The sequence below is a fragment of the Cryptotermes secundus genome, unplaced genomic scaffold, assembly GCF_002891405.2.
Source record: "Cryptotermes secundus unplaced genomic scaffold, Csec_1.0 scaffold181, whole genome shotgun sequence".
In the NCBI taxonomy this organism is placed as follows: domain Eukaryota; kingdom Metazoa; phylum Arthropoda; class Insecta; order Blattodea; family Kalotermitidae; genus Cryptotermes; species Cryptotermes secundus.
Window position 1 is genome coordinate 2831660 of NW_019723906.1, and position 24501 is coordinate 2856160.

At 41.5% G+C, this 24501-nt stretch overlaps 1 protein-coding gene across 2 annotated transcripts in view; it reads left to right on the forward strand.

Annotated features, from left to right (window-relative positions):
- The window catches only part of LOC111861951 (segmentation protein cap'n'collar), a 279153-nt gene that overhangs the window by 2726 nt on the left and 251926 nt on the right, over window positions 1-24501 (forward strand). The gene's annotated exons all lie outside the window — the stretch shown is intronic.

Consider the following 24501-nt stretch of genomic DNA (forward strand, 5'->3'; position numbering starts at 1 on the left):
AATCAGATGCTGTGAATCATTTTATTCACTTCATAAGAATATGATACCTGTAAGTAATTAGTGGTTTTGGGAAAAGATATCATCCAGAAGCAACAGCAAGAACAGTGTTGTTCATTGTCAGTGATAATCATAACATGATGCCCTGCTGATAAGTTAATGAAGGTAATAGAAGTGCTGAATCAGTTACCTAAGAAGATAGCTCTTCCTGGCTTGCTGTGCAGAAAATGTTTGAAATTAGAAGTACCTGCAATTAATTATCATTATGATCTCTTGAGGGCTATGGCAGCTGTTGAAGTTTGGGGCGATGGTGGTGATTGTGTTTTGATTTAAGTCTTAACATTTTCTGTTATGTATCAAATCATGACCTTGAATATGCATGTATCATCATTGATTGCATATTCCGTTTTGCGTCCTTCCAGTATGACTGTATGAAGCCATGTATCATTGTTGGAGTAGGTATGTTCATAATGCCAATACTGGAGCTAGGAAGTTTATAATTGTAAATGTGTCACTGTGAGTCTGAATCATTTCAGCTATTACTTGAATTGCATAACTGGACCTCATTGACAAAGGAAAAAAAAAGTGTAAAGATGTCCCTGTAACAGGCCATGGAGGCCCACAGGGTTGTGAGATGTTGAGGCTCCCACGTTTTCTAGACGTTTGTCTCAAAGATGGCAGTGAGTTTGTCAGCCTTATGCGCCAGGCACTCTTTACCCCCCTGAGATTCCTGGTACTCATTTCTGTTGGAGGCTGAGTCTACCCTAGGGCCATAGTGCGGCTAGAAGAATTAGGTAAATTGAAAAATCCAGTGACCTTATCAGTAATCGAACCTGCTTGTAGCACAGTACTTCAGCCAGTTGCACTATACCTTTTTTCATTTATTTAAACAAGTATAAATTGGAACTGTGCTATTGTTTGCCTAATAACAAAATTGCATCCCTTCAGTAAGCTGCTTTAGTCCAGATCATCATGTAATATAGTGCTCTTACAAGAGAATGGGAAAGTGATGATCTGGTACCTTGACAGTTTTGTCAAAAATTTGGATATTTTTTCAGGCTGGGATGTGAGACATTTAATTTTTAAATGTAACATTAAATAAATATTTCCTCACATGAGATATAACAGACACACTGCATAAGTCCAAGATGATAGGTATCTCTGCATCAGAGATTCTCGTGCAGTGTTTTATAGAAGGCCTTGATTCCATGAGACGTCTCTATGGGTTTTATAGTAGTATGTTCTGTAGAACCTTATGATTTCACTAGAAATCTTCATGGGTTCTATAGTAGGCTACTGTGTTCAGTAGAACCCTATAGTTCCACAGTAGGTTACCACAGGTGCTATGTAGAACCCCAGTAGTTGGCTAGAGATCTTTGTATTACATTTTGTAGAACTCTGTGATTCCACAAGAGGTGTGTGTTTATACTGTAATGCTGTGTTCAGCAGAGCCTTGTGGTGCCAGCAGAAGTTGTCAGGGGTTCTATATCCCTGTGATCAGTAAAGCACGGTAGTTTAGATGGGGGTCTTCATGGTTTCCATAGTACTGTGTGCTGTATAACCCCATGGTCCCATGAGGTCTTCACAGTCTTCATAGGTATCCCTAATAGCATGACTGATTATTTTTGCCAGACTAAAGAGTAATTTTCTATAAAATTATAAATGTGAAAACTGTCACTTTTGATTTAATACATAATTGTTTGTAAGTTTCATGTTAGTTGTATGATTTGATGTTCTCACATTGGTAGTTTTTAAGAGTTTTGTCTTCTTGGATGTAACACCATGTAGCCTGTCGAAAGTCAGCTGATGTTTCAGGGGTACATGCTGCCAGCACATGCCAACTTGACATGCTGTGTTCGCTGTAAACAACATACATGCACCAAATGAAGATTCTTTAGAGGCAGACCATAAAACATAAAAATACTATTATTAGTGGGACATGATTTCTGAAACTCTGATTGATATTCTCAAGGTGTTAGAAGACATGCATTAAACCAGGTATGGGTGGGCTTAACAGTTTCCATATACAGCACAAGGTACACAGTAACTTGAATTTCTGTCAGAATCTCATTTTTTATTTATATTATTTATTTTTATCATTACATTAAGTCCTATTTATCATGTATAAGAAAGTACAGTTTTATAAAAAATTGTGTTACTGTTAATATCTGTAGGTTCTGCTGTGTGGATCAGATTTAATTTTTGTCCAGATAGTACAGGGTGGGGCGCAGAAACTTCCTTTTTGTGAAGGCGAATAAAAGAAAAATTATAGCTAATAGACAAAATTTATGTTCGCCTAATGAAAGAACATACTTTAAAGTTTTAAATCATGTAGGTTTAAACAAAATATCTTGAAGGTGGTGGCCATCATTCTCTGTGCACTGATGCAACCGTTTTCTGAAATTCCCCTCTGCATGTTCCAACATGTGCACCGGAATTTGAGCTACTTCCTGCCGAATAACTTTCTTCAGCTGAAGCAGGTTTGTGGGGCAATGTTTAAAAACCTCTGCCTTGAGGTATCCCCATAAAAAATCACAGGGTGTTAGATCAGGTGAGTGCGCTGCCCACGGGATGTCACCTCGAAGCGAGATGAGCCGTCTGGGGAACTTTGCCCTCAAAACTGTCATCGAAGCTCGGGCTGTGTGGGCCATGGCACCATCCTGTTAGAACCAGACATTTCCTAGATGCATTTCTTCAAGAGCTGGTTCGAAAAAGTTTTTAATAATGTCCACATACCGCTGTGAATTGACAGTAACGGCATGATTGTCTTCTTCAAAAAATAAGGACCAATAACTCCAACTCTCAATAACGCACACCATACTGTCACCTTATCACTCTGAAGTGTCCTCTCATGGAGCTCTCTGGGATTGTTACCACTCCAATAGTGCATATTCTGCTTGTTGACATATCCGGATAGGTGAAAGTGTGCCTCATCACTAAAGAAAACAAGTGCATCAGGGGGTAAAGTTTCCAATAACATTTCTTACGCCGTTATTCAGTTCTGGAAATCACGTGTTGACAATTCTTGCACAAAAGCCATCTTATAGGGATGGAAATGAAGATGTTCGTGAAGAATTTGGCGCATTGAACGATTGGATATGTCTAGGGCGACTGCATGTTTGCGAGTGGAGCGTCTTGGAGATCTCAAAATCGACTGTCGAACTGCCTCCACATTTTCTGGCGTCGTAACGGTCAGTTGTTGTCCTGATGATTTTTTCACCACACTCCCGGTTGTCCTAAAGTTCTCTACCCACAAAACAATCGATTTCCGGTCGCGAACCGGACCTCCGGGCTTAATTCTGGAGTACAGAATGCACGCTGCACCACCATGTAGGAATGGTTGTTTGAAAAATAGGCTTCGACAACAAACGCACGCTGCTCACTCGTCCACCTCATGTTTCCTACTGAGGGGTATTAGACAGAAACTTCTGCGACTGCTGCCTTCGCCGAGCCTATCCCCACTTTTCTACGACCTCCCCTCCCTTCACAATGCGTCTTCACCGAAAGGAAGTTTCTGCGCCCCACCCTGTATTTACCCTCTCTTTGATAAAGAAGTGCCCATATATTTAGTATTTTATGCCCTTACGCTTAATTTCATCATCATGCAATCAGTTGGCTAGTTCTTATAATGTGATTTCGTTTCTTGTCATATTTCACTTGTTGGTGTGTATTTCATTCTAACTCTGAAATAATTTTCACTTGAAATTGTGTCAAGGGGTCTTGAAAATTTATCATGACAGATTTGTGTGCTACAACATTTTTATAACTACAGGTTGTGAAACTAATGCATTTTTAAGCTAAAATGAACATCAGTATAATTGATCCAGTACTTTATTATTTACAGAGCAGACATTTTCAGTACACTGTGATATGTGGTAGTAGATTTGATAGTTCTGATCTCTGACTAGTGTAATTTTATGAAATTTTGGCATGAGCAAGCTGTAGCTATGTGCCTGGCAGTTATGAGATATATTTATGTAGGCACGTAGAAAATTTGTGTAAAGTAAAATTAAGTTGTCCCTGTGCTTAACTAATTAAGCATTATGCCATGAAGGCGTATGGGGAAGTAAATGTATAGATGCACATTTTCTTGACCTCGGCACTAGCAGCAGGTGAGTGGTCAGCCTCACGCCCTGGCCTCTTTACCCCCGGGGAAAGAGCCCCCGATACACGTTGGATAGGATGTTGGATGGGCCCCAAAGCAGGTCTGAACAACGTGGAGAAGAGANGCACATTTTCTTGACCTCGGCACTAGCAGCAGGTGAATGGTCAGCTTCACGCCCTGGCCTCTTTACCCCTGGGGAAAGAGCCCCCGGTACACGTTGGATAGGAGGTTGGGTGGGCCCCAAAGCAGGTCTGAACAAAGTGGAGAAGAGAAAATACTTGACTCTACCAGGACTCGAACTCCGACTGCTCAGTCGTCCAGCGCATAACCAGTCACTCTACGAACTACGCTGTCCTGGCTCCTAGAAAATTTGTGTTCTGGTGTAAACTGCTGTACCCAACCACTTTGTTTTTTTTTTGTCTGTATACAGGTTGTCTTTGGTTTTGGGGTTATATGTACGTGTCTAATGATGATGTTTAGAATCCAGAGATTAGATAACTTGGCATTGAATGTGAAGTAATTTTAGCCATGATTGTTGTATGGGCTGTAATTTGAAAGGAAGCAGTTGTTTGGCAGTCTTTCCAGGATCCATAATTGTAACTTCTGAATGCATATCTAAAGATTTACTTCTGCACCAACCTGCTCAGTATTTTAATGGACTTGCATCTGCAATAAAGACTGGGCTTTTACATTTTTGAAGTATATATATAGATATTTGATTAGATGTAGATATTAGATAGTATGCAGGCCTATCCATAATACTCACATACTCAGCCTTTCTAACGCATTTGGTAGAATGGTGCCTTTATGGGTTGGTTAAAGTAAGTGGACAAAGTTTGTATAGTATCACTTACTTTCTTACAGAAGCTATTCCATCTTCCTTTTGTATAGTATTCATCTTTCATGTTGCAGTTAGAATTTCTAGGGTCATTTTATCATATATTGCAGTGAATGGTGTGATTAGGTGAAAAGTTTGTGTGGTTATGTTAATTGCATGTATGTATGTTATGTATGTTGTATTTTGTCAGGTGGTGACTTGATAATAAATATAGTGCAGAAATCATTGTCTTCTGGTTATATCAGCTTTGATTTCACTACATGTGTATTTTGACTTGTATAAGGTAAAGATGTCCCTGTGCTTAACTAAGCACTACCCATTGAAGGTGTATGGGGGAGTGGATGTGTAGGTCCACATTTTCTTGACCGTGGCACAGAGTGCGTGGTACCCATTGGATAGGAGGCTGGGTGGACTCGAGAGCCAGTCTGGGCGATGTGAACAAGAGAAAATTCTTGACCCTACCGGAACTCAGACTCCAGCCCCTTGATCGTCCAGCCCGTAGCCAGTCGCTATACCGATTACTCTGTCCTGCCCCCTGTTTTGAATTGTATGCATGTAGAAATTGAGAAGTTTAAGGTCTGCTGTTTGTAAGCTATTAAACGTCTGTTCAGCATAGAGTATGTATGTATATTTACATACAGAAATACCAAGGGCCTGTTGCTCCGCACCCAGTTCAGACAATATGAGATACCACTGTTCTCAACTTTTGCCAGGATGTGAGGGAGGTCTTGCAGTGTTCTGTGTCTTTGATGGAATGCTTTCAGAATGAACTTTATTACATTAAGAACAATGATGTGTTGGTTAATTCTTGGGTTATTAAATGACATTTCAGACGAGAACAGATGACACAGGCGTGAACTTGTTAATTTGAGGCAACAGTAGATGCCATGGAGGTACTGAAATATTGGATTTAGTCATTCATTGCTTTCATAACGTTCTTTATACAGGATATGTATTTGTGCGAACATGTGATCGCCAGAAGCATATAAAACTGCAGAAACAGTGGAAATGCGTGATGTGCAAAATGCGTTGCAAGTTACCTATGTCACTGGTGAAAATGAGATTTTTCCAATAGTTTAAATAATTTTACGCCACTTTTATAATGCATTTGAAGGCGTAGGAGATGTAAATAGTCACGTGTTATATCGCACGTCAGGAATTTGTATTTGTATTTACGAGAAAATTTTATGGGGAATTTCATCGTCACATTCCACCGAACTTTTGACTTCATTAAAGTTTTTGTTTTTAAAGGCCCATAAAGAAACTGAAGGCAGTCGTCGCGTTAGGCAAAAGAAGCCGACGTAAATTGGTGATGTTCATCAATATAAGAAGCATATCGTAATTAATTTTCAGCCACTTTTACTTATTTGGATTTGAAGTTCTCACAGCGGTGATTATGATTGGAGTGTGACGTCGTGTAGGCTCGCTGTGCTGTACGGCGTGACATCCCAGAAGGCAAGTGCTCTTCAAACTGGATGATAACGTGGCCATATGGGGGGTCTGGGCGACGTTCAGGCAGTGGAAATGTATGTTTGCGAAAGATATGTTCAAAAATACCTCGAAGGTGTTGTTATTAGTCTGTAATCTCCACAAGCAAATCGACAAAGGGAAATGTTATTCCTGGAACCTGTTGCTTGACCTTCGTTAATCAGTCACCACATATTGACACATTTCTCGCCTTGTTTTAAACATCTGATCAAAGCTTACAGCTCCGGAAAAGGAAATTACGATTTATCCTTGGAGAACTTCGAACTTTGCATTGGAAGCCTTTGTAAGTAGAAAGAATTGGCTCATGGCTTGCCTGTAAAAACTAGTTGTGGTGGGCAAAAGAACGTGATCCTCGTAATACCTTAAGACACGCCAGTTCTCGAATATCTACCGTGTTCCGTTTCAGTTCATACACTAAGTTTCTTTTAAAGAACAAAGTTCGTCGTTATGGATTTCGAACCTTCATCCCACGTGCCGTATGACGAGGCAACCTATACCTGAAAGTGAAGTCGCAGGTTTCTTCGTTCACAAGACGAATATGGAAGTGTCCGCCTGAAGAGGTTACGCTCCCCCACGCCAGATCATATGCGTAGTCTCCCTACGCCCAAACCCGAAGCTGTTGGCTGTCAATGGCTGCTTGTTCGCATCTCACATATGGAAGAGAGTAAATGATGCTTCACTTGGTCAAACAAATCTACCCCCCGCTCCACGATAGTGTTATTTAACCACATTCTTTGCATCTTATTCGCAGCTAGCCGTCTTTCTGGTGGCTCTATCTTTTGCAGCCTGGGGATGCATTCTATGTTGTTGCAAGGATCCACTTTACGTGTGCTCATGACAGTATTGTCAGAGTTTAAATAAAAAATAGATTCGTGGGATATATAGCTCGCATGGGGATCCAAGATATACACAGTTCCCATTCGCGCCGGCAGGGGGTGGGCACGTCAGGCATATACCCCTTCCTGGGTTTTGGGGGTGAACAAATCAAAGTTGGACAAAAGAAAGATGAAAATTATATACCCCTTCCTGGGTTTTGGGGGTGAACAAATCAAAGTTGGACAAAAGAAAGATGAAAGTTACCAAATTCGAATAATAAAATTAAAATAATTGTAAAAATTGATTGTTTTCTTTGAATACTCTTGGCCTATCAGTAAAAATTGCCGTAAACGGCGAAAGTGTAAATACAAACAAATGTAATGAAATTTACAACAAATAATGCCCCTCCCTATGTTTTAAATATTGGATATAATGGAAAATATATAGAAGAGACAGTAAATACGAAATTCCTTGGCTTGCAAATTGATAGCCACCTAAGTTGGTCGAACCATATAGATAAATTGATCCCTAAGTTAAGTGGAGCATGCTACGCAGTTAGAAGCATGTTTCATGTCAGCAATACTGAGACTCTCAAATTGATTTATTTTGCCTATTTTCATTCTGTAATGAAGTACGGAATAATTTTTTGGGGTAACTCATCTTACAGCCAGAAGATATTCATCTTACAAAAGAAAATTGTTAGAATAATGGCTGGTGTTAAACCAAGAGAATCATGTAAAAATATCTTCAAGAGGCTAGAGATCTTAACTCTCCCATGTGAATACATATTCTCCTTAATGATCTTCATTGTAAAAAACCAAGAATTTTTTCCAACCAATTCTACAATACACAATGTCAACACAAGGAATAAAAATCAGCTTCACAGACCAGTTGCCAGCCTCTCTTGTTTCCAGAAGAGTGCATATTATACTGGCATTAAAATCTTCAACAATCTACCACCAAATATCACAACTCTTATAGATAAACAGGGACAATTTAAAGTAGCACTAAAGAGATACTTAATTACACACTCCTTTTACTCTGTTGAGGAATTTATGCTTCCAAACAACATAAAGTGTATGTAATCTTTTCTCTTGTTTGGAACACAGGAAAAAAAAAATCTAGTATATGTTAATGTATGGATTTATGATGGATATTTTACTACTTTTGTGAAATCCTTACTATTTATGTGAAATTGAATTGTGCATGTATATATGTATTGTATGATTTTTGACAAATTCCACATCCGGTAGGTCATCTGACTAACTCATGGATCTATGGAATGCTATGTATGTATGTATGTATGTATAAGCAGGTTTTCCTGCTGCCTTTTTCGAAAACTGACGTCCCTCCTTTCCCCCTTGAAAATAAGCCAGGCCGCGCCGTTTAGGAATCGTCGCCTGTCACGGTCGTGCCTTCTGGCCTTTACCAGTTCAGAATTGATTGTGAAGCTATAAATTCATGGGTATTTGCCAGGACGTCTTGTCCGGCGTCAGCCTATCACAAGGTGTATATATGTATCTACACCGATCAACACTGACGTTCGTCCATGTCTCTAGTGGGATTCGAATCCGAGATACCAGTGTTTTGGCGTTGTGACATCCTGTGCACTTTATGCCGCTCAGCCACTGCGTTCGGCTACATGGATTCTGGTGCAAAACCCCACGGGAAAAGCCACTTTCTAGAGCTGGACGTAAATGAAAGGACAGTATTAAAATAAATCTGAGAAACTGGATGCGAAGACGACAACGAGATTGAACTTGCTAGAGTTCAGTGGCGGACTTGCATGAACACGATGAAAATTTTAGGTCCAAACACGCAAGGATGTCTTGACCGATTGCATTACTTAAATGCTCAGGGTAGTCATTTGTTGTGGAGCTGGCTAGGGCATATAGGGTCCCATATAGATTTCCTTAAGCGAGAAGATCCATGTGAGATACATACGTAGTATGCTTCCGTAACAAGTTTCAAGCCAACAAGGGATGCTGCCACTATTCAGTCAGTCAGTCAGTCTGTGTGCTTATCTTGACGTGGTGCATGGTTCAGAACTATCACAGGTCTGTCATTTCATGCATATTGTAGCTAATTTTAGCTAACTGATAACTCCATGGAGCAGAATCCTTGAGAAGCAAACATTCTCTCAGCTTGTCAAGAAAATCCCTTTTTGTGGAACCTGTAGAGTCATTACAGTCTTCACGAGAGCCTGCCAATGATTCTTGTGTCAGTTTAATCCAGTCTTCGCTTTCATATCTGGTTTCTCTAAGATAGATTTTAATAATATTCTGTTATTTAGAAATTTAATGGATCTTAAGGCGTAAATTCCTTGCATTATCATATGATATTCCTCCGTGAAGCTTAATCGGCCTTGTTCACGTCGGTATTTTAGTGTAAGCTTCGGCTTAACGAAGAGGGTGCTCATGCTTGACAAGGTGTGAACAAAGCACAGCCCGTCTTCGAGATCTGGTCTCTTTACGAATTAATTTCATGTCAGGAAGTCGCGAACGCTTTAAGTATACATATTTTATACTTAAAGTGGTATTTTAGGATGCATTGAAATCTCCAGTACGGCGTATATACCCACGTTCGCTTTCTTTATGGCCAGTTGACGACATAGAACCACAGGGATAGATGAATTCATGAAATTTGGTGCTGCTTCCGCACAGTACGTGAACTGTGCAGCAGTTCTTTCCTTGGAATTCCAAAATGAGCCCATTCTTATTGATCATATGCGTGGTAAACAGAATAGAAAATTATTACATAGCTAACGGATGTCATTTCATCTTTTCATATAAAATAAGCAGTACTTAACCTAAATAAATTTAAGAGAATGCAAATCTTTGATGTATTTTAGGAATATTGTCTTTCAGCTGAAGGTTCTTGGCAGTCGTCTTACAGAGATGTAGGTTATTCTGAAATAACAAGTGTGGTAAATTACACAAATGTTGACACATCCTAGAATTAAAATAACCCAGCAAATTTTTTTAAAAGTTGAGAGGCGTGAACTTTGTTAATGGGGCAGGGCTGGGCTTTAATGGCAAACTTGAGTTCACCAATTTATGTTATTTCAAAATGTTGATGTTCATTCCTACATCCATCTGTGAACTACGAAAATAGACGTCTTGTAGAATAACGATTACAAATATGATTACAACGCGTCTGTCGTGACTAGCTACCGTTCATGACAGTTCACTGCTCCGGCCATGTTTGTGGCATCATTTAACACACCTAGGCATTGAGGCTTGTTAATGTGGCATTGAGACTTACCAAATTAAGAAATACACCTTGTGTCACAAAAACGTCGTTATGCCAAATTCTGTAAACGAATACGAATTTCTTATCAGTCTAACTTTGATGGGTAAGAGGTAACGGTGATAGGAAACAATATACACTTGTAAATGTATTTGCGTGTTGTATTGGACGGTAATTAAAACAAATGTTCAGTATGAAGGAGCATTCGATGTCGACCAGCGATAGTATGACTGTAGCGAAGGCTACCAGCATTCGCTCTCTTTGTATGGCACTTACATTTGTAGCGAAAATTTATAGGCCCTACGCGTGCTTAAAAGTGATAAAGGTAAAGGTAAGGGTAAAGTTGTACCTAGGCGTAATTAAACACCACGCTGTAGAGGCGTATGGGGGAGTGGAAGTATAGCTCGGCTATTCTTGACCTCGGCTCTAGATGGACATGAGTATTAACCTTCACGCCCCCGGCCGCTCTATCCCCATGGGAAGGAGCTCCCAGTGCCCATTGTATAAGAGGCTGGGTGGGGGCAGAGCCTGTTTGGACGCTGTGGAGAGAGAGAAAGAGAGAAACTGTTTCCCATGCCAGAATCAGACCCCGTTTACTCCGCCATCGATCCCGTAGTCCGTCGCTATGCCGACTGTGCTATCCCATCTATATATTTAAAAAGTTGTGTTAATTTTAATGTGAAAATATGTTGATCGATTATTCGGAAAACGATTTGCCGTATTCGTATTGTGTGGTCGTATGAAAGACTGTAACTCTATTACTCGTACATGGTGACGTTCATTCTAATTGTCGAGGCATGGTAGAGATGGCTGGTGCTGGGTCGAGTAGATACTGTAGGTCCTCGCAAACAGTCATCATTGGTTCCGAGTTCCACAGAAGTCATGACCATATATTTTGCTGTCTCACGACTGTGAAAGTCTCCAGATGCTTGTACTGTATTCTTTATATCTAATATATGTAAAATGTAACTTTCCTGTATTTGGCTTGTTTTATACCGCGGACCTGATAGAGAACACCAAAATATATGAAGTGTACTTAGTAGTTTGCCAGTATTTACGGTAAACACTGCCGTTAAATTAATAAATTGCTGTATTTAGACGCGTTTAGAACTGTGGTTTCAGCATTTTTTAAACGAGTAAATTTTGATTTCGTAATATGAATGTTATTCCGTCTTTAAATTTTTGGCTACTGTAATCTGTACATATTGTGATGATGACGTGGAGAGCAATTGTAGTATGGGCACAGAATGGATAGTTTGCCTGTTGAAGGAGGTTGAAAAGCCATTACTTTCGGCCTGAGTAGTAAGGGATTGAATACATGCACCTCTGAACGGAAGTAAGACACACGAGACAGATGCGTGATCTGATATGGAGAGGCTGTAGTGGTTGAGAGAGCCGAAAAGAAATCAGCCAGGTTTTATACTCGTCTGCCGTAATTTCTAAAGGCCCGTCCACATTACTCGTGCTCGTGCGTCAGAAGCTTACTGCTGCCGGAAAGTCAGGATCTGGAGCTGATATCTGTTGTGAAGAAATGCGAAGGCTTTGTATGCAAACCAGTTTGGGCGTCCACTTCGTCAGCTGCAGATCCTGATTTTCCGGCAGCAGTAAACTTCTGACGTACGAGCACGTGTAATGTAGACGGGCCGTAATAGTTCGACAGGCTTGACTAGTCATAAATATAATAAATAGAATATGAAGTCAGTGATAGTGGTAACAGCGGCTCCGCTTCGCATTACCACAAACCGATCGTGACATCCAGAACATAAAAAAATACAAGTTTCGGGACTTTTTGGATATACTCACTTTTCATGAATGAGAAAACAGTTTACGACAGGAGGACTATTAAAGAGTCGTAATGTTATGTAGTTCGGAGGAAACCGTACGTTTTGAAGGAACGGCTTGCCGTCTGCTTCTGCTGGTTTATTGCTTGGCTTCGACACTGAAGATTGTGGGATGTGTTCTTCGAAACGTCTGACTCTATCCGAATTACGTGGCGATAAAACCCAGAAGATCACTCCTCATATACACTGATATTAGAAGCTCGGATCCGACATAGACTTGCTGGCAGCTCCCGTAATCAGTGCATTTACTCCTCACGCAGCAACATTACGTTTTACTGTACAGAGAGATACAGCAGCGGGGGGTTAGGTGCTTCAGAAATTAAGTCAATTCCACATCGTAGCGGATTAGACAAATTTTGCCTTCAATGTCAGAATGTATAATGTCTATATTTTTCTTCGCTTCAAAATAATACGAATATATATCAAGCTACTCTTCAGTCATTACTCATTTATCTGATACTTTTTTACTCTTCCGCGATGTTTTATACAATTTAACAAAACTATTAGACTTCTTAGATGCATGAGTGGTGTAAAGGTAAATTTAACCCTGTGCTTAACTACAAGTAATTAAGCACTACGCCATCAAGACGTATGGGGGAGTGGATTTATAGATCCATATGTCCTTGATCTGGGCACTAGATTGGGGTGAGTGGTCAGCTTCACACCCCTGTCGCTTTACCCCCAGGGAAAGAGTCCCCTGTACCCATTGGATAGAAAGCTGTGTGAGCCCCAGACCCAGTTTGGACGAATTGGAAAAAAAATTCTTGACCCTGCCGGGACTCAAACTCTTTCAGTCTGTAGTCAGTCGCTATACCGACTACGCAGTCCCGGTTCCGGACTCATGAGTGAGATAAATCTGAAGCAGTTTTCTCCTGTAATCTTGGCATCTTGAAGATGCCAAAGTTAGGCCGAAGCGAGTAGGCCGAGACATAGCTCAAGCGGTTAGTCGCTGGCTTCCTACCGCGGCGGCCCGGGTTCGATCCTTGGTCTGGTCAGGTGGGATTTGTGGTGGACAAATTGGCGCTGGGCCAGGTTTTCTCCGAGTACTTCGGTTTCACTTGCCAATCTTCATTCCACCAATTGCTCCACAATCACCCTCACTTATCATGTGGGGCTGGTACAGTAGGCCAGAAGTGGCCGCAGTACAAGGGGCTTAGTCCCACCTCACTAGCAATAAATAATAATAATAATAGGTCGAAGCAAAGCATTGAAGGCAGTGTAGCGTTTTAAACAATTAAAAGCTGGTTACACTGGCTGGAACTTAGATTTGTTTGTTCTTAACACTTCATCTACATCCTCAGGCTGTTATCTTTTCCATTAGTCTCCTAATGGGCAGAGTGCTGCTATTCCACAGCATAAACAAGATTTTCAGGCGAAAACTTTCCGACATACACAGACACGGCTCAGAACCGGCCGTTGCTGCTGGTAGCTGTCTTAGAACTACACGTACAAGAGGAGCTTTGCGAAATATGAATGATATGTCTTATTAGCTTGCTCCATATCGAGGCACCAAATTGGTAGACCGTATTCGGGATGTGCCAGGTTCGAATTATGGTTGGGATTTCGAATATCTTGACAGGACTTCCGTTGTTTTCCTCTGTCCCTGAAGGCAAATGTCGGGATAATATCTCGACTAGGCCCCGATGGCTTGTTTCCAAATCTTTTTTTCTGTTCGTCCTTAATCCTACCGTTCAACGCTATTTATTCCCAGCTCCTGACACAATCGAAAAATACCCCCCCTTCCTCCCCACCCACAGAAGTCATTGAGGCGCTTCATAACTTGTATTCCTCTGGCCTTCTGGCCTGTACTAGTTCGGAGCTGTTTCTGGAGAGAATCCTTCGGGCATTTTGTATTAGTCATTGGTCGGGATATCATCCAGTCGCAAGGATAAAACACGAAAATGGAGACATGCGTTGCCAGTACATCTGTTCGGATGGTGCAAGGCCTTGCGTGCCTAGACTGCGCAGCGACTGATCACTATTAGGGATATGGGATGGTTACACATGTCTGGTTCGGAAACCTCAAAGGAAGAAATAAATCTTATATTATTATAATTTTGCAGATGGGCCATTTGGGCCCATTCTGAAACTCTGAAACTAGTCGGACCAGCTTTGTCTTCTTCCTAGTTTGATTATTTGGGTTATTTAACGATGTTGTCTCACCTGCAGAGATTACATCAGATGAAGCTAATTTAAGTACGGTGAATAGGAGAACATATAGGAGGTATGGTCGTGGCCGGTTTTATGGTACTGCCCGCAACGGACGAGAAAAATCGGTAATATTTTGGTTTTAAGTAGTTGGTAGCAACCGAGATTCGAATCAAGTACCTTATAAATAAGGTGAGATCGTTTTGGTGTTACTGAGTTAGGTAGGCCGCACACCGGCATGCGTCAAGACATGTAAGGGAGGCCGCACACCTGCAGGCGTCAAGACATGTAAAAATCAGGACACGATATCTGCGACATGACGCAAAGAAAGGAGCACAATTGAAACGAATGAGCTTATGAAAACCGCCGCACACCGGTCTGAGGCATGATGCTGACGTCATCTTCATGCTGACGAATCATGAATGAAGCAAGACTGTGTCTTTTGTCTCATGTCTTGATGCTCGTCTTAGTGTGCAGGCGCCCTTAGTGTGCTCTGTTACTCCTCTTGTTCATTTTTCGAGACTTAACATTCTCCTGCCCCTGTTTAAAAATGTATTACTCCGAAATGATATGTGACCTGAAATACTTCGTGTGTGTTTTTTCTACATTTTCATTCGATTTCCAGCTTCTAGAAATTATATGTCCCCACCACAGAGCTCTAAGTTGCTCCTGTGAAGCGTACTGCCTTGCATGTAAACCTGATTTCCTGGACCACTGACAGGATTGATTATTACCACGCGAAAGATGACGTGTATAAGATTGGTATCTGTATCGATTAGACTTGACTCTCGAACTTCCAGATTTTCCATGACGTTAGTTGTTTTAACATTTTCATCTCTATTAAATGCGCCTATCTGCGTATGATGTGCTCCATTGTTCTCTGTCTGGATGCTTAGTAACCGTAGCCGTTTACATAATTGCACAATAGATACGGAACTGCATACAATTGACCGATGTATTCGAGTAGTAAGCTCCCTTGCTTCGTGTTTTGGAGATTATGGGTTTAAATGTGGGCCCGGTTATAAGAGAGTTTCGTATTTTCCTCAGTTGCTTCAGATGTAGGGAACCCACGGTAGCGTAGTTGGTTGAGGCACTATTGTACAAGCCGGTAGGTCGAGGGTTCGATTCCCGAAGACATCATTGCATTTTTCAGTTGACCTAATTCTTCCCAGCCGCACTGTGGCCCTTCGACTCAGCCTCTAACAGAAATAAGTACCAGGAATCTTCCTGGGGGTAAAGGGCGGCCTGTGCTTAACGCTGACAACCTCACGGCCATCTATGAACCGACTGTCTAGAAAATGTGAGAGCCCCGACGTCTCAAACCCTGTTGACCTCCACTTCCTGTTTCAGTGTTAGCGTTACTTTTTACTTCAGATAGTTACTAGAATAATACCGGAAATTAGGCCACGATTACGTTTTTCTACAGCCTTTCAGGTTCATTATTCACACTGTCATATGATTCGACGCGTAAAATCTGAACTGTTCAGAGCGTCGTTGAATGAGCCATAAATAGACAACTGTACGAAGTCAGACAGACGCGTTTACCTTTTATTTCCCGAATAGTTGACCGCATTGAAAGTACGTTGGAAACGAAAGTTGTAGATCTTGAGGAGGTTATATATTGTGTCATGTTTAAGGGGTTTCATTGGCAATGATGACCCCTTTTGGGAGATTCGGTGAATGGATGGGGAACAAAACCCTTCCGGAACCGATCACAGTGGCCGCGCGTTCTAAGGATTGAAATATCTTCGCCCACTCGAACACTGGGATCGTGGGTTCGAATCCCACTCAAGGCATGGATGTCTATCGGCGTTTTTTCATGTTTGTGTTGCCCTTTGTAAGTGGCGGCATTGCGGCGGGGCTGATCCCCAATCCAAGGGGCCCTACCAACTCTGTATGATTAAGAAACTGAAGTGAAACGAAGCGTTTCACGAATGCCCATTGCACCAAGCAACAGGAATATAGATATACAGACATAGATTGATAGATAGATAGACAGACAGATCATCCTTTCGGAGGTGAAACATGCCGGCTCTTTTCAAGGTAAAATCCCTGTGCTTAACTAATTAAGCACTGCGCCATGAAGACGTGTGGAGGCTTAACTAATTAAGCACTGCGCCATGAAGACGTGTGGAGGAATGTTACACAGATTCGAATTATTAGTTTGTTTTGCGATGTGTTTTGCATTGATTTTTAAGAGCGTATGAACGGTTCATGTACAGTAGTTGTGGGTGTAACAGACTGTCCATAAACCCGTGCTCACAGGCCAACGATGAAACAGAAGCACGAAAGATTTTTATAAATTTTGGTTCGTAATTTGTAGACTGAGGTACTTGTAGACATTTGTGAATCATTCCAGATGATTAATAATACAAATACAGCTACCACATCTCCTTTGTCTTACCCATTGCGACCTTATCCTACCGTAGTGGAAACGTCTTACATACGAAGCGAGAATAAAACCTTTGATTAATATTGCTCTGAGCTGTGTTCCGTGCCACCATGGTCTGTCATCTCCGTCCGTCCTTAAGAATCTCAGCTTCAGGGTCATTTTACATGCTGAGAACTCATAGCGTGACGTCTGCGTTTTTTTATCCACAGATTGCTGCAAGATGATGACAAATCGTATTTTGAAATTGATTCGTTGTTCTTACAACTTATGAAGCGTTAATGAATCCAAATTACGCATGAAAAATGTATCCATCCTAGTTACATAATAAAAATAATATTAAAATAGCATATGAGGATCTTAATTTTTGCCAGTCATCAAATTTTATTAGGGTGGTCATATGGAGGAGGGTTAGGTGGGAGGGTGTGTAACTGGCATGGAAGAGATGAGTAATACAAGCAAAATGTTGGTCATAGAACCAAAACATGAATAGAAGATGCTGGTTGGGAGATTCAGGTGTAGGTGAGAGGATGCTATTAAAATGAATCTTAAATAGGGCATAAGAATGTGGATTAAATTCATGAAAGTTGAATCTATTGCCAGGCCTTTGTGGACACAACAGTGAACATGCGCAGCGCCGGATTTAAAGGGGGGGCGACTGAGGTGGTCGCCCCGGTGGCTCCAGAAAACGGAAATAGAACCCACAGATTTTCACCGCAACATTTGCATCTGTAAAATTGCGAAACGATTTGTCGTTATAAGAATAAGAATAAAGGTAAGAAGGTAAAGTTGTACCTGTGCTTAACTAATTAAGCACTACGCCATGAAGACGTATGGAGGAGCGGATGTATAGATTCACATTTTCTTGACCTCGGGATTAGTTGGAAGTGAGTGGTCAGCTTCACGCTCCGGGCGCTTTATCCCCTGGGCAGAGTACCCAGTACCCAGGGATAGGATGTTGGGTAGGCCCCATAGACGGTCTGGACGACGTAGAAAGTTGTAGACCCTACCGGGAGTGGAACTCCGACCCCTCGGTCGTCCAGCCCGTAGCCAGTCGCTATACCGACTGCGTTATCCCGGCTGTGTAAGAATAAGACTAAGAAAAGAAAAAAAGAATAGTCGTAACGTTGCTGTTACTGATAGCGGCTTCCACATTTGATCGCTCCGGGGTACCGCAACTGTATATTCGGCCCAGAACGCTTGGGCTTCCGGAAAACGAATTTCCTCACCATTTGAGTGACTGTTAGCGTCTCAGAGGCAGACTAATCCAGGGAGTGAATTCTGTGATACAATTTTCTTCGCCGTTACGCAACCCTCCGTCCTGTTCTGTGTACACGTAGGTCGAGACTGCTTATCAGGCGCTGTGTAGTCGCGACCCCGACTGACTGCGTTGTGAAATAACCAACTTAAAAATAAAGAACCCTTGTCAAGTAGCTCATCCACGCACACTTCACGTAATGAACGCACTTCTGTGGATAGATTTGTATGACACTCCGATTACAAAGTGTTAAAAATTAAGAGTACCATCTTTTGGGATATAATGCCATGTAATCCCCTGAAAGCCAGCAGACGTTTCGGAGGAACATCGCCTTCAGCTTCAGGGTCGAAGAATAAGCCAAGCAAGACAACAGGTGACAAGCTTTCACGCTGGTTTATCTTTTTAGCTTATTCTTCGACCCTGAAGATGGAGGCGATATGTTCCTGCGAAACGTTTGTTGACTACACGGCATTATATCTCAAAAGATGGTACTCTTAACTACATGGCGTCATGTTAGTACTCCTCATAATCACCGCTATGAGAACATCAAATCCTACATGTTAATAGCTATTCTCCGTGTCAGGATTTCATGGTATGTTAAGGACAGTCAGTTTTGCTTCAAGACTCTGTGTGAAATGGAAAATACCGTTTATAGGCATATTTGATTATTCATCATGCCATACCTTTACTGTAGAAACCATAGGAACTCTGCCGGTGAGATCAGTATGAAGGTGGACTGGGTGTCTCGAGAAGAAATAAAACCGCAAAGGCGATGCCCCTAGGCGTCATTGCCAAGGTGAGACCAGAGGGGTACGCGTCTTTATTCCTTGAAATTTAATTTCGAAAGTGTCATTTATGAAGAGTTTATCTTCTGGGATTTTAACACCGCCCACTACATGCTTCATGCCGATTTGTTGCTTGACTTGTTAATTGACACCGGAAATAGAGGCGACATGTTCGTACGAAACGTCGCGTGACTTTCAACGGACCGCACGGCGTTACATCCCAGAAGACGTCATTTCTTTGACGTTATTTTGCGCAGTGCTGTACTTAAGCATCCTGTTGCATTAGTATTACCGTCTTAAATACAACGTTTATTTTCTGCAGTAAGATATGATGTATATGAGACAAAATAAACGTTGCATTTAAGACGGTAATATATAAGTACGTAACTGTTACTTTACATAATTTCTTGCAGTTTCTTTTAAACGCTCATTTACAGAAGCAATAAAATAATGTAGGCCTATAAAGTAGATGTGTCTCACCATCATATATGTTTAATCTCCGAAACTGATCAACTGATGTAAGTTCAATTTGGTGCAGATCGGGACATCTCAGTCGGCATAGTGACCAGGCTACGGACTGGATAACTGAGGGTTCGGTGTTTGATTCCCAGCATGGACAGAGATTTTCTCTCTTCCATAACGTCCAGACCGAATCTGGGCCCCACCTAGCCTCCTATACTATGGGTATCGGGGATCCCGGGGGTAAAGCGGCAGGGGCGTGAAGCTTACCACTCACTCCATCTAGTGCAGAGTTTGAGAATAGTTGATCTATATATGCAATCTCCCGTAAGTCTTATTTGTGTGTTTAATTAAGGCCAGGGATAACTTTATGTGATAGATCATGTGTGTTCCAATGTCGAGTTTCCGTTTCGTTCGTATTGGTTCATTATAACTCCTAACTTGTAGAACTTCAGATGCTTCAAAACCTCGTTGTACAGAACTTATTACATAACATATAGGCCGCGCCATATCTCAGGCGGTTTGTCGCTGGCTTCCCGGCGGCCCGGGTCTGGTCATATGGGATTTGTGGTACACAAAGTGGCGATGGGACAGGTCTTCTCCGAGTACTTCGGGTTTCTCCTGTCAATCTTCATTCCACCAATTGCTCCACATCACCATCATCTGGGACTGGTACAGGAGGTCAGTAGTGGCCGCTGTACCAAGAGGCCACTAAGAATAATAACAGTAAAAAAATAATATTACGTAGCATAGAATATAGTTTTCCTTAAAATTCAGAATTATTTACAACGTTGGGTTGACTCAGCCTCTAACAGAAATGAGTACCAGGAATCTTCCTGAAGGAGTAAAGGGCATGAAGAAAGCAGTCTTCTGGGATTTGGCACCGTGTATATGTGGTGTTAACCGACGTTCCTCCGAAACGTCGGTTAACACCACATATCCACGGTGCCAGATCCCAGAAGACTGCTTTCTTCATAGTCACCGCCGCGAAAGCCTCAAATTACAGAGTAAAGGGCAGCCGGCGCATAAAGCTCACCTCACCGCCATCTGTAAGCCGATTGTCTAGAAAATGTGGGTGGCTCGACGTCTCACAACCCTATGGGACTCCACGGCCTCTTACAAGGATAGCTTAACTTTTCTTCTTTTTATTTAAGACATTTTTGTAATGATGAATTGTTCTGCGGCACTAGTTTCATACCTGTTAAGGGGTACCGTTGAAGGTACGTGTGACCCTTTGAAGAGTTTTATTATTGACGAGTATGTATCTTAATGTAACTAATGAGCGAGTCTTGAAACAGATTTGAAAGTGCTAATGTGCAACTTTTTCGTGACAGTGGTTTATTTAATGATGGGATATATATTGTTTGCTACATCAGATCGAATCCTTCAGGTGCAGTTTAAAACTAACTTCTTTGTGATAAATCTTAAAGCTAAAACTGAGGAATATATAATAAATTGATTTAGTTTGCAGAAATGTGTAGTTTTAAAATTTTGCACGTATCATGCTTAATGCTATAGTATAGTTATAGGGAAGGCCGTCTGCTTTAAGCAAATATTTTTCAGAAAGAGAAATTGAATTTAAATATGCATACGACCTTCATATTGTTAAATTTCGAGGAAGTTGTTTCTCCTGAAATGTTATTTTTGTCTAAGTTAACATCAAAATGTAAATACATGATTTATTTTAACACTTGTTAGGAAACGAAGTATGTGTGATATGTCAAGGAATTATATCAGCGCAGTACGTTTGTCAAAGTTGAATACGAAATGCGAAGAAAAATACTCTATGTAAATGTATCGTATTACCTGTTATTAAAGAAGGACTTGAAAAGTTGTTCTATTAAATGTTTTTGAAGTTTTGATAACATCTCTTACTTGCAGCGGCATAAGTATCCATTTCTTTAAGACAAGGATTATGGGGAACGTTTCTTGCGTATTAATGTTCACGTGCTATTTGACGGAACATTTCTCTGCTGAACAAGCCCGAATGTGGTGCGAGATGAAACATCTTATCACGATACACGTGTGGGCGCCGCTCGCCGAGCTGCCTGTGAATGGTATCCACAGCATTTCAGTTTTGCTAAATCATTGGTGGTCATGTCATGCTGTCATAGCATGACAGATAGCTCACCGTTATTTATATTACAGTAGTTAGCAAGTAGTTTTGCGATACTGAATTACTAAGACGACTTAAGGCACTGGTCATTCCTCTGTTCACAACAGCACGTGACCAAATTCTCCTGAGCCAGTCGAATCCAGTCCACATCATAACATTGTAACATGTTTGTCTACTGAAGACGCCGTTCGGATTGTTAATTGGTTTTATTAACAACCTACAAGTCGTTACTACAATTAATTATAACACTGTTGCGGGTTTACACAATTTACAAACCCTACACACCAACCTCTTCACGCTATCTTCAGTAACCTTCACTTATTTACAGTATAACACAGGAGCCATACAAGTGTCACTGAATTACACATTCCTTCTTAGTTATCACAACTATCACTGATTATCACAAATAAAATCTTCTAATCACGCGTTCGGTTCTTCTTCCCGCAGCTGCTTCGCACTCACTCCGAGAACTGACTGACTGCTTTGATGACTGGCTGACTTCTGTTCTGGTGAATACTCCGAATGCTGAGTAACACTGTCTTCGGCGGCCGCTGCATTTCAACTAACTCGACGACTTCTAGAATTGAACTGAACTCCTTAGTCAAAGTCACATTGCGACTGTCGGTCGGTCCGTCAGTTAGTCAGTCAGTCAGTCAGTCAGACAGTCTTGGTGTCGAGCCCAATCTGGGGCCCATGACCAGATATTTATTAATGTTTGACACTTTAGGTCTTGTTATTGTGGAGCGCTCTCTCTGACGAGAGGACGGGTCTGTCTTGACAGAGTCATTGTCTGTAGTAGTAAGTCATTTGTCATAACGTAAACGATATTTACATTTTACATGTTAAACATGATAATGAATGTATTAAATATATAAAGGGCCTCCGTCAGTCCAGGCTCAGTACAGCAGATTATGCCCTATTTCTAGTAGCTTCCGCTACAACGGCAGTCTAGTCACTTGAACGGTCGTACGCTTGACCGCCGCCAAGTTTAAGCCTCTTATAATTTCTGTGAACACCTTAGGCATTCCAGTCTTTCTTATAAACCCTCAGTCGGGCAGCGGAAAACGCACGTCGCTTCACTGTTGCGTAATAGCCGTGTTACAGAGGCGCTGCTGAACAACGCTGCCGAGAGATATTTACTGGAACGCTGCATAGCAACCAGCACGCTTCGGCTCGGCTCGTCACGGAGAAACACCACTTTCCTTACTGTTGCGTAACTAGGCAACCGACCATTTATCAAGAGTCTGTCTTCGTGGTTACTCGTTTCACATCCCGTTGCCCTACAACGGCTTGACATGTCACACTTTTCCCCCCTTAAGACTGTCCCGAATATCCTAACAGTGCACCACCGGTCCTTTCCTTCCGAGACTGTCCTTGCAACGTCTTTTTGTCTGGCTCGGTGTTTCTTTTCTTCCCGTTGTCCGTTCTCCAACCACTACATCCGTTCCTTTTAATATTAGTTTCACAAATGGTCTGTTTCTCTTATAGTTTTTCGTTTAAATGTATGCATTTCACACCAGTCCCATTCGCTCTACGCCCCCTGCACATCTCCAGTTCATAAAATAATGATGGTGAGGAGCATAAAATTATTCTGGAACGTTCTCTCATAATTCACATACGAGCGGAAAAATGGACAAGTCGAAGTTAAAGGGACGCTGCGCTTAAGTTGTATACATTATTTGCACAGAGCAAAAAAAAAAACGCATTCTAAGGAGGTTGTATTTCTACGCCCGCCCCTATGTTTCACCTCCGAAATTACTAAACAACTTGGTATTTGGGAGCCCACATTAAGAACTTCACGTATGGTCAAGGTTTCTGTACCGTCGCACAACACGCGATATTTTGGCTGTTATATAATAAATGATAGTATCGAATATACCATTGAGTCAGTATGTTTATTATATTGTGACGTAGATGGCGCAACGGGAAGTAGGGGTCACGTGAACACTGCGGTCTCGCGAGTGACGTCACATACCCCTACCCCTTCCATTATTAAGCAGCGCTCGGTAAACACTCCGTCGCCTACCGCGGTGACGTAACAAGGGACACCGCGGTTACTACGCAGCAACAAACAACTCTCGGCATCGTTCCCCAGCAACGCCTGTAAACACGACGTTACGCAACAGTGGTAGCTATCGCGTAACTGTTTTCTGTGTTGTCAGTGCGGACGCTACTAGAGTAGTGAGTAGTGAGTATTGAGCCAGTTACTAGAGAGAGTAACCAGTCGGTTGCAGTCTAGCGGTCGCCGAGTCGAGTTGTATCGAGTGAATGGAAATTACTCCAGCAGGAGAAGTAATTGTGATACTGCAGATGGCAGTAGTGGTGTAAACATAAGAGCGAGTGGAATAAATTCGCTAGATCTAAACGGCGTGTAGTTATTTGTCGCGTGACTTACCCAACACGTGACAAATTAAAAGCACTACATGTCTCGTTTCTGGCTGTCAGTCTTAGGTGTATACATGTAAAATCACAAATATATGAGTATTACCCTCTTTTTGAATATGTCGTTTAAAATTGATCCATTGTTGATCAGTATAGATAAAGTTTCCTAAAAATTTTACTAATTGATGTTGTAGAATGTAAAATCTACAGTTTGTAAAGTTGTAAATATCCATAAAACATGTGTATGCATATTCAGGTTGTTAATGTACTTGATGGTATTTTGAGTGGGGTATTCGTATTTTCACATGGATTTTTGGTATTATTCCCATATACGTGTGTGTAGCATAGCTGTAGGTAGTGTTATATATCATCATCATCAGTAATCTGTCAAGACGACAGGTCCACAGTCTCTTTCAAAACAATTCCTCCACTTAATGCGATCTAGAGCTTTCTCCTTCAAATGACAGTATCCTCTTCTGTCCCCAAGGTCATCCAGCATCTTCTTACGTCTTCTTGTGACTTCTATCCGCCCCTCTATCTTTCCTTCGATAACTTCTTTTAGAAACTATTGGCAGCGTTGTTAGGTAAACAGTAAATATATGTAAATAAGGAACGTGTACAGAGTTCTAA